The sequence below is a fragment of the Theropithecus gelada genome, chromosome 5 (genome assembly GCF_003255815.1).
Source record: "Theropithecus gelada isolate Dixy chromosome 5, Tgel_1.0, whole genome shotgun sequence".
Lineage (NCBI taxonomy): Eukaryota > Metazoa > Chordata > Mammalia > Primates > Cercopithecidae > Theropithecus > Theropithecus gelada.
The window spans coordinates 89,231,487-89,243,523 of record NC_037672.1 but is presented as its reverse complement, the minus strand read 5'-3'; positions in this window follow the sequence as shown (position 1 = coordinate 89,243,523).

Here is a 12,037-nt window from a genome sequence, read left to right as displayed (position 1 = left end):
ACACAAACTGGAAAACCTAGAAGAAATGGATAAATTCCTGGAAACATACAATTTCATAAGGTTAAACTAGAAAGAGACTGAATCCTTGAACAGACCAATAATGAGTTCCAAAAGTGAATTAGTATTAAAAGGCTAACAACCAGAAAAAGGCCAGGACCAGATGGATTCACAGCCTAATTCTACTAGATGTACAAAGAAGAACTGGTACTATTTCTACTGAAAGTATTCCAAAAAACTGAGGAGGATAGTCTCATTTCTAACTCATTCTATAAGGTTAGCATCATCTGATACCAAAACCTGGCAGAGACACAACATAAAAAGGAAATTTCAGGCCAATATCCTTGATGAACATTGATGCCAAAATACTCAACAAAATATGAGCAAAGTGAATCCAGCTGCACTTCAAAAAGCTAATCCACTACAATCAAGTAGGCTTTATCCATAGGATACAAGCTTGGTTCAACATACACAAATCAATAAATGTTATTCACCACATACACAGAACTAAAAACAAAACCACGGCTGGGTGCAGTGGCTTATGCCTGTAATTCAGCACTTTGGGAGACCAAGGGGGGAGGACCACTTGAGCCCAGGAGTTTGAGACCAGCCTGGGCAACATGGTGAAACTCCATCTCTACAAAAAATACAAAAGTTAGCAGGGCATGGTAGCGTGCACCTGGAGCTGGAGAGAAGGTGCTCACCTACCAAGAGAACCCCATAAGGCTAACAGCCTGTTAGCAGAAACCCTACAAGCCTATTATTTCCCCAGAAGTCATTCCCCAGTCATCCCCCAGAATCATTTCCCCAGTTACTCAGCAGGCTGAGAGAGGAGGATTGTCTGACTGGGAAGTCAAGGCTGCAGTGAGCTGTGATCACATCACTGTACTCCAGTCTGGGCAACAGAGTGAGACCCTATCTCAAAAAAACAAAAACAGGCTGAGTACAATGGCTCACACTTGTAATCCCAACACTTTGGGAGGCCAAGGCAGGTGGATCACGAGGTCAGGAATTTGAGACCAGCCTGGCCAACATAGTGAAAACCCATCTCCAATAAAAATACAAAAAACTAGCAGAGGTTGCAGTGAGCCGAGATCGTGCCACTGCACTCCAGCCCAGTTCAAGACTCTGTCTCAAAAAAACAAAACAAAACAAACAAACAAACAAAAACAGAAAAACAAAATCCATGATCATCTCAAGTGATACAGAAAAGGCTTTTGACAAAATTCAACATCCCTTCACGTTAAAAAATCATTGCTGGGCAAGGTGGCTGACGCCTGTAATTTCAGCACTTTGGGAGGCTGAGGCAGGCAGATCATGAGGTCAGGAGTTCAAGACCAGCCTGACCAACGTAGTGAAACCCCGCCTCTACTAAAAATATAAAAATTAGCCGGTCATGGTGGCGTGCACCTATAATCCCAGCTACTTGGGAGGCTGAGGCAGGAGAATTGCTTGAACCTGGGAGTGGAGGTTTCAGTGAAATGAGATTGCACCACTGCACTCCAGCCTAGGCAACAGAGCAAGACTCTGTCTCCAAAAAAAAAAAAAAACTTCAACAAACCAGGCATTGAAAGAACATACTTCAAAATAATAAGTCCTCCATGAAAAACCCACAATCAACATCATACTGGCAAAATATGGAAGCATTCCACTTGAAAACTGGAACAAGACAAGGATGCCCTCTCTCATTACTCCTATTCAACACAGTACTGGAAGTCCTAGCCAGAGCAATCACACAAGAGAAAGAAATAAAAGGCAGCCAAATAGGAAGAGAGAAGGTGAAACTATCTCTGTTTGCAGACAATATGATTCTATACTTAGAAAGCCGATAGTCTCTGCCCAAAAGCTCCTTGATCTGATACACAACTTTACCAAAGTCTCAGGATACAAAATCAGTGTACAGAAATTATTAGCATTCACATACACAAACTGGGAGCCAAATAATGAATGCAGTCCCATTCACAATCACCACATAAAAAATAAAATATCTAGGAATGGCTGGGTATGGTGGCTCACACCTGTAATCACAGCACTTTGGGAGGCCGAGGTAGGTGGATCACCTGAAATCTGGAGTTCGAGACCAGCCTGGGCAACATGGTGAAACCCCATCTCTACTAAAAATACAAAAATTAGCCAGGCATGGTAGTGCACACCTGTAATCCCAGCTCCTTGCGAGGCTGAGGCAGGAGAATCGCTTGAACCTGGGAGGCAGAGGTTGCAGTGAGCTGAGATAGCGCCACTGCACTCATCCTGGGTGACAGAGTGAGATTCTGTCACAAAAAAACAAACAAAAAAAACCACCTAGGAATACATCTAACCAAGGAGGTGAAAGACCTCTACAACAAGAATTACAAAACACTGCTCAAAGAAATCCGAGATGTCACAATCGAATGGAAAAACATTTCATGCTCATGGATAGGAAGAATCAATATTGTCAGAATGGTCATACTGCTCAGAGCTATTTATAGACTCGATGCTATTCCTATCAAACTACCAATAACATTGTTCACAGAATTAGACCAAAAAATTTAAAATTTCTTATGGAACCAAAAAAGAACTCAAATAGCCAAGGCCATACTAAGCAAAAAAAAAAAAAAGTGATATTCATATATTCATCACTTTACCCTACTTCAAACTATTCTACAAGGGTAGAGAGCCCAGGAATAATTCCACACACCTACAATAATCTGATCTTTGACAAAATCAACAAAAACAAGCAATGAAGAAAGGACTTTCTATTCAATAAGTGGTGCTGAGGTAACTGGCTAGCCATATGGAGAAGATTGAAACTGGATCCCTTCCTTACACCATATACAAAAATTAACTCAGGATGAATTAAAGACTTTAATCTAGAACCCATAACTATAAAAACCCTGGAAGATAACCTAGGAAATATCATTCTGAACCTAGGATCTGGCAAAGATTTCATGATGAAGACATCAAAAGCAATTGCAACAAAAACAAAAATTGATAAATGAAACCTCATTAAACTAAAGACCTTCTGCACAGCAAAAGAACCTATCAAGAAAGTGTAAACAGACAACCTATACAATGGGAGAAAATATTTGCAAACTATCCATCCAACATAGGTGTTATATCTAAAATCTATAAAGAACTTAAATTTACAAGCAAAACTAACCCCATTAAAAAGTGGCCAAATGATATTAACAGACGTTTTTCAAAAGACATTCATGCTGCCAACAATCACATAAAAAAAGGCTCAATTTCACTAATCATTAGAGAAATGCAAACCAAAACCACAATAAGATACCATCTCACACCAGTTATACTGGCTATTTTTAAAAAGTCAAAAAAATAAAAGATGCTGGTGAGGTTGTAGAGGAAAAGGAATGCTTATGCACTGCTGGTGGGAATGTAAACTTGTCCATCCACTGTTGAAAGCAGTTTGGCAATTTCTCAAAGAACTTAAAACAGAACTACCATTTGACCCAGCAATTCCATTCTTGGGTATATACCCAAAGAAATTATAAATCATTCTACCATAAAGACATATGCATGTGTATGTTCAACTCAGCAGTATGCACAATAGCAAAGACATGGAATCAACCTAAATGCCCATCAATGGTACACTGAATTTAAAAAATGTGATACACACACACACACACACACACACACACACACACACGGAATACTATGCATCCATAAAAAGAATGAGATCATGTCCTCTGTAGCAACATGGATGGAGCTAGAGGCTATTATCCTAAGCAAACTAATGCAGGAACAGAAAACTAAATATCACATGTTCTTATGTGTAAGTGGGAGCTAAACAGTGAGTACATATGGATGCAAGGAAAGGAACAAGAGACACTGGGGCCTACTTGATGGTGCAGGGTGGGAGGGGGGTGAGGATTGAAAAACTACCTCTAGGGTACTATGCTTATTACCTAGGTGGCAAAACAATGTGTACACCAAACCCCTGTGACAGGCAATTTACCTATATAACAAACCTGCACATGTACCCCCAAACCTAAAATAAAAAATTTTTTAAAAGAAAACAGGAAAAAAATATTTATTTTACTGAGCCCTAACAAAAAATAAATAAAAGTCAGAAGGGTCATAAGTGTCTAATCACTCAACAAAACTAGCATCTCTATCTTCAGATCACAAAAAGATGATAAACTCAACACTGATTTTACTTTTCTGGAGAGTGTAAGTTCAGCTCCACTAGAAGGAATCTTTTTTCACCATTGGGTATCTTCAATTATTTTAAAAAGTTAGCTTCCCATTCCAGTAGACATAGCTAAAAAAAAGATATTAGTTTTCCTATAACTTCTTCAATCCTATGGGACCCTCTGATATATAAAAGGATAATTTCCTTCTTCTGTAGAATAATATATCCACAAGTGTGTGTGTATATATATATGTATATATATATATATATATATATATTCTTGTAGACAGATCATGTTCATCAACACCACAAATGTTTAGTGTCATGGAAGAATTGGGCATCAAAATTTGTGTATGTTAATTTATTAAGAAAAATATTTTTAAATAAAAGAGAAATTCAGCATCCTAAATAGAGTATTCTAAATGTAATTTATATTTTGTTTTGTGGCTTTAGGTTATCACCATTATTGAAATAAATTTTTGTATTGTGCTCTCATTAAAAAATAATAAAATAAAAATTGAGCAAACTGATTCAAGATGAGTCTAGGACCCTATGTAAAACAACACAGTTTTCTTAGAGTATTGATCTGGTCTCTAATAGATATTGTTAAGAGGTTATAAAATGTTTATAGAAATCTCATGTTGTGTGGCCAAAGCTGACTTAGATTGGATGAATTTGTTTATAAGACTTTATTAAAATTAGCTTTATTGTTACTAATATACTAATATGAAAGTAAAATTTGATTTTCTCCTTCGAACAAGAATTTCACATAGTATTAATAAGACATTGTAACGTATTTATTTACCTTTTGAGTAAACTGCAAAAATAAGTGGAGGAAGACTTTGCCTCATGCTGTCTTTTTTTTGTTTTCTCTACTGGAAACAGTATCCTCTCTATCAAAGAGTAAAAGTCTTTGCTTTTTGAAATACGTTAATTATCATTTTGGGTAAATGAATGATTATTTTTTACAGTGACCTGTGATTGTGATTCTATTTTGATCATATGTTTTAAACTTTTCTTATTTTAATATCAAGTGTTTCAAACCTTTAATATTTGATATACTTCCCAAAATTAAATTTTGAATTCTAAAATTAAGTCTTTTTGACCTGAACTAACTTGCACATAACAAACAGGAACCCCTGAAAATCCTCAAGAGACATGTTAGGCTTATTTGGTATGTTAACCTCATACAGGAGGCATTGTTAAATAAGAAATTGTGTTGAACTTTTTCAAGTTATATTTGCATAAATGTGTTATTATTATGTGTTCCAAAATTATATGAGGTTCCTAAAATTCTGATACATCTTGATATATGTTATGTCTTATGTATGTATGTATGTATGTATGTATGTATGTTTTTGAGATGGAGTCTTGCCCTGTCACCCAGGCTAGAGTACAATGGCACGATCTCAGCTCACTGCAACCTCCACCTCCCAGGTTCAAGCAATTCTCCTGCCTCAGCTTCCCAAGTAGCTGGGATTACAGGTGTGTGCCACCACGCCTGGCTAATTTTTTGTATCTTTAGTAGAGACCAGATTTCACCATGTTGGCCAGGCTGATCTCGAACCCTTGACCTCAAGTGATCAGCCCGCCTCAGCCTCCCAATGTGCTGGGATTACAGGTGTGAGCCACCGCACCTAGCCTTTCAGTCATATTTATAATTATTATGTTAAATTGTTGTATGCCACAGAAACGATATAATTGCATTTTCAATTGCATCTTTAACCATGGCTATTCTAAGTCTTTTTTCATTCACAATCATTGCTTTACTTTTATTCTACTAAAAAAGTGGTTTATAATAGATTATAGTCTATATTTGCTTCTTCAAGTAAATTCACTTCTTTTTTTGCTTCTTCAAGTAAATTCACTGAAAAGAGCCCTGACAAGTACCCTTGAGAACAGGCTTCTGATAACTTTAGAGATCATACCATTAGACCAAGTTAAAATTTCCAGAACTCTAATAAAAAGCTTATGTGTTCATGAAATTGCTAAGAAAACATCAAGCAGAATAAGAATTATTACATGGTACGACTTGATAGAGGACTAAAAGTATGTTTTCACGAAAATTGTTAACAAAACATCAAGCAAAATAAGAATTATTACACAAGACTGAATTGATAGAGGACTAAAATTACTTTTATGACATTTTTTGTTTGAAACATTCCTGGTTCTTTTTATACTTTGTTTTCTAGAGTCAAGAAAACATTTTTCTTTTCAGTTATTTACAGCTCACAGCAATTGTCTAAAGTATACTTTTATAAGCAAAATTTAAATATTTACCTTTCTCTCTACCTGATTTTTCCAAAATTTGGAAACTATTGGTGACTATTCCTATTTTATAATTATTTGCATAAGTTCAATAAGAATATGTTTTCTTCTGTAACAGGACATGTTAGATGAACTGGTAATTTTACTAAGGCTCGACAGGAATGGCATGCTTTACATATGACCAGACTGCTTTGAGGAATTGAAATTGATTTTATACAGCTGCTAAAACGCTGTTGGAAAGACTAGCCAGGTACCTTGTCTACATGGGTTCTGACTCTGTGGTAAATGAATAATATCACTTTCTGAAGATTGAGGAACCTCAAGATATTTTTGAGACCTTGAGAAGAGAGGAATTCACCCAATTCATACAGATACTACACGAACAGTCTCCTGGTGAATCCGTGGTTTGGTATCCTAACTTTAAGAAGCTTTTAAAAGTTTAATCTTAAGTGGCTGGGCATGGTGGCTCACACTTGTAATCCCAGCACTTTGGGAGGCCCAGGCAAGCAGATCACCTGAGGTCAGGAGTTTGAGACCAGCCTGACCAACATGGAGAAACCCTGTCTCTATTTAAAATACAAAATTAGCCAGGCATGGCAGTGCATGCCTGTAATCCCAGCTACTTGGGAGGCTGAGGCAGGAGAATCGCTTGAACTCAGAAGGCAGAGGTTGCGGTGAGCTGAGATTGCACCATTGCACTCCAGCCTGAGCAACAAGAGTGAAACTCCGTCTCAAAAAAAAAAACAAAAAACAAACTTAAATTCCTTATTAAAACGTTCCAACAAAGCAACTTAAAAGAGTCTATATGGCCATTCGCTATTCTTGCTGAGTTTTATGCAAATAATCAGGCCAAGTATAATACTAAAACTTATTTTGCAAGTACATTGGTGCTATTAAAATTTACCTTTGGTAGAAATGGGGAGCTGAAGAGGGAAAAAAAAAGTGTTTCAGAAGAAAACTATAGCACACCTTTTCTTGTATACCAGTCCTGAACACTGTTTTTAACATTTTATTATTTCTCTATGGTTTGAACTAAATCCAAAATTATTTCCTGGATATAAGAATTTTCTAAAGAAGGACCAGGTTTTCATTTTCTTTATAATCTTCATAGTTGACTCCTTTATGGAATAGGGTTTTCTTTTAGACATTTTGGTATTCAAATTCTCTTTTTTATTATAATCTTTATGTGTATTATATTTCTACTATGTATCCCTTGTTTTACTTCTGAGAAAACTAAACTCATGGTAATCTGAATACTAGAGATGATTCAACAAGTGATAGCAGCTATATAAATCAATGACTTGACTGAGGTCTCATTTTTGCCACCCTGTAATGCCATCCCATTTAGCCTTTGGGGACTCTTAAAATTCCTAACCGAGATGTATCCTGTTTCCTCCACCCCCCATGTGGAACAGGAATGAACTCATCTGGGAATGAGCCTTCCTAATGACATGGGACTAAGCTCCTGAACATAACTGAAGCCGGAACTGTTTGAGTTCACCTACAATGCTTTCTTTGAAAGGTCTTGATGAAAAGGGGGGAAATGAGAGAAAAAGAAAGGTCAGAACAGTCTGAGTCATATGAGATATGCAAAAATCTATTTGGCCCAGAGGGACATGAGTATGGAACTTGATCACATCCTACCCTTGCTCCCCACATCCATTCCTAGGGACAATTGTTTAAAGGCATTTTGTTCCTGTGTAGCCCCTTCCCCCATTATCTTTTTGTTTGCTTGCTTGCTTGTTTGTGACAGAGTCTCACTCTGTCGCCCAGACTGGAGTGCCGTGGAGTGATCTCAGCTCACTGCAATCTCCGCCTCCCGGGTTCAAGCAATTCTCCTGCCTCAGCCTCCTAAGTAACTGGGATTACAGGTGAGCACCAACACTCCTGGCAATTTTTTTTGTATTTTTAATAGAGATGGGGTTTCAGCATGTTGGCCAGGCTGGTCTTGAACTCCTGACCTCATGATCCGCCCACCTCAGCCTCCTAAAATGCTGGAATTACAGGCTTGAGCCACCGTACCCGGCCTAATTTTTGTATTTTTAGTAGAGATGGGGTTTTACCATGTTGGCCAGGCTGGTCTCAAACTCCTAACCTCAGGTGATCTGCCTGTCTCAGTCTCTCAAAATTCTGGGATTACAGGTATGAGCCACCACTCCCAGCCCCCATTATCTTCATGTTCCTGGAATTTGTGACACAAAGAACAATGTATAGCCAATAGCTTGTGTTACCTTAATGTAAATTATTGGTTTACATTACAATTTAGGAACTGCTCTTCTTTTTCCTTTAAAAACTCACTTTCAGAACAAGGATCACTGAACTACCAAAAAATAAAAATAGTAATAAACCCACTGTGGCCATAATCCCAGCACTTTGGGAGGCTGAGGCAGGATTGCTTGAGGCCAGAAGTTTGAGAACAGACTGGCCAACATAGGAAGACCCCATCTCCACAAAAAATTTTTGAAAAGTAGCTGGGCATGGTGGCACTTGCCTGTAATCCTGGCCATTCAGGAGGCTAAGGTAGGAGGATCACTTGAGCCCAGGAGTTCAAGGTTACAGTGAGCCATGATTATGCCACTGCACTCCAGCCTGGGAAGTACCCTGTCTTTAAAAAAGCTAAAAATTAAAAATAAACCCACTTGTAACTGCTGCTAATCAGAGTGTATATTCAGGACAACTTGAATCTTTGCTCCCAGGGTGGCCACCCTCAAACTTTGAGCTCAAATAAACTCTATCTTAAAAATTTTCTGACTCTTGTTATTTAAAGTTGACAACCGCCGCCCCCCCCCCCCCCCCCAAGACACACACACACACGCATGTATGTCTATGACTAAATGCCGAATCTTTGGCCAGGGAAGTAACCCAAATTACCACATCTTTGTTATGGGAACGTGCCATCTGTTTTTAGCCACTGATTTTAGTATTACAGCAGAGTGTAGCCTATCTGCTTCATAATCAGTTAAAAGTCCAATTTTTTCCCCAAGTGTCATGTGCATGACAGACAACTCTCTTGCCAAATGATAATTGGGATGTGAAAAACATTTTGTTTTAATTGAATTCAAGCAAGTAAATCATCTTGGCTAGGCATCAAAAATCTTGGACACCCGAAAGCTGGAGAGATTAAAAACATTCTTTTTTTTTCTTTTTTTTTTTTTTATCACACCTATTTTCCAAGTAAAAAACTATTCTCTTCAGATTATTGATATTGAGGAGGTTGGTTACAGTACCCTCTTTATAAAGATCCATGGAAGAAATTTCTTTCAGGAGTATTTGTACTTCTCTTGAGTGTCAATTTTTTTTTCTATTTTCTGATGTTTTACATTGACTGCCAGGCAGCTCAGAGCAAAATCTTTGGCCTTCCTCCAGCAAGTATTCCCCATGGTTTTATTTTGTGTACTAGCCCTGGACTTTAATCATATTTTCCCTGCACTTCAACTTTCTCACTATTCTTTGAAAATCTCATTGTAATGTATTTGTGTAAATTACACTCAAATCCTTTTTCGACTAAACTGGGCTGTAAACAATGAATAAATGACCAGGTGCGATGGCTCACACCTGTAATCTCAGCACTTTGGGAGGCTGAGGCAGATGGATCACTTGAGGTTAGAAGTTCGAGACAAGCCTGATCAATATGGTGAAACCCTATCTCTATTAAAAATACAAAAATTAGCTGGGTGTGGGGGTTCCTCCCTGTAATCTCAGCTACTTGGGAGGCTGAGGCAGGAGACTGCGTAAACCCAGGAGGCAGAGTTTGCAGTGAGCTGAGATGGCACCACTGTTATTTTCGCAGATTAGTTACTGTGCAGAATATAGACCATGTCTTGGCTCCAGGCTATGTTGTCTCCTCTACTCATTCTGGTGGCTTTTTGGGCCTTACCCTACCACCAGAGCTCTATGCCCTATAACTGACTTCCACAGCTGAGCACACTAAGCACAGAGCAAGACTCTCAAAAAAAAACAAACAAAAAAAATGAATAAATAATAAATCACAAATAATCATCAATAAATACAAAACAGTAGAAATTAAAAAAGCACAAATAAATTGCAAATACAAGTTGTTTTCAAGTTCTTGGTTAACTCTATTTCACTCTTAACACGTACTACTTCCCTCTCCCTTTACACAGGGATATCTGAAGCTCTCTTCTGATATTTACCAACGATAAATATGCTGGGTTTTACCACGCAAATGAAATTAAAGAAGAGAGGATAGAGCTAAGGGGGTTTTAGTTTTGTTATCAGGGCTTTCCAATATTGGGGGAAAAAAAGTGACTTTAACGCTAGTCTGAGGAAGACATTGGGATTAATGTGTTTGTGTGCAAGACTAAAAAAGAGGAAGAACATGTGATGCATATTTATCCCAAAGAAGGTGGAGAAAGGTGGCATTAAACTGTTCTTAGATGACTTCTCAGCAGTTTTATTGTCCAGAGAGCTTCGTGGCTGCTCAGAGTATACAAATGGCCATTTTTATTTTGAGTTTGTGGATGTCAGGAAACCTTTCTGCCCGTTGACCCATCATCTCTGAATTTCTAAAACCAATCTTATGTTATATAGTGGAGGTTCCTGGGGCTCAGAACCAAGATTCCCTATTCCAACTCCCCATATTTGGCTGAGACTTTCTGTCCAGTTCCAGAAACTGGATCTTTCTCCTAGTGACCTATCAGGTCACTTATAGTCCTGCCTGCTGTCACCAAGCTCACCCCACAGCAGAGGTCAGGTTGTTGAACCTCAGTTTGGTGGCCTAGGCCTCTCTTTCTGCTACTGTTCTTAGACAGCACTGCCCCAGGAATTCGACAGCTAGAAACCCATCCCCACCTCTGCCTGTTTTTCAGCACTCAGCGGGTACCTCTTCTTGGGCAAGTTATTCAATATCTCTGGGTCTCAGTTTCCTATCTGTAAAATGGAGATTGTCTAGTACATATATCTCAGTGTTAGTATGAGGACTCAAAAGAGACAATGCAAAGAACAGTGCCTGGCACAAATAGTAGGTGTAGGGTAAACTGGACCATTGCTGATGATTAAGGAAGAAGCCCTTGTGTAAGCATGGAGTTTCCTCCTTAGCTGTGCTATGCTAAGGATGATATTAAAAAGTAGTCAACAATTCCCCTTTCTAGAACATCTGAGCAGCCAAGGTAGATTTACCCTAAAACTGTTGAAGTAAAGTTTAGGTGTCAATTTCTTTATTTGCATGGGCCTCACCTAGGGCCCAAGAACAGCTCTAACAATGTGTCCATGGGGTGCATATTTTTGTAAAATTCATAAAAGTATGATGTTTTTGCATTGTTTCTTTTAAGGACCACCCAAATTGTATAAGCTTCACATCTCACAAAGTCTGGCTCCATCCCGGCATCCAAGTCACATGACACCTCTGGAGCCGCCATTACATGAGGTGGGTGCTGCCAGTAGTAGATTGATAAATAGATATAGAATTATAAATATGATCATACATGTACAAAAGGATGATTTAAAACACTGAGTTTCGGGGCCAGGTGCAGTGGCTCATGTGTGTAATCCCAGCACTTTGGGAGGCCAAGGCGGGTGGATCACAAGGTCAAGAGAGTAAGACCATCTTGGCCAACTTGGTGAAACTCCATCTCTACTAAAAATACAAAAATTAGCCAGGCGTGGTGGCAGCCGCCTGTA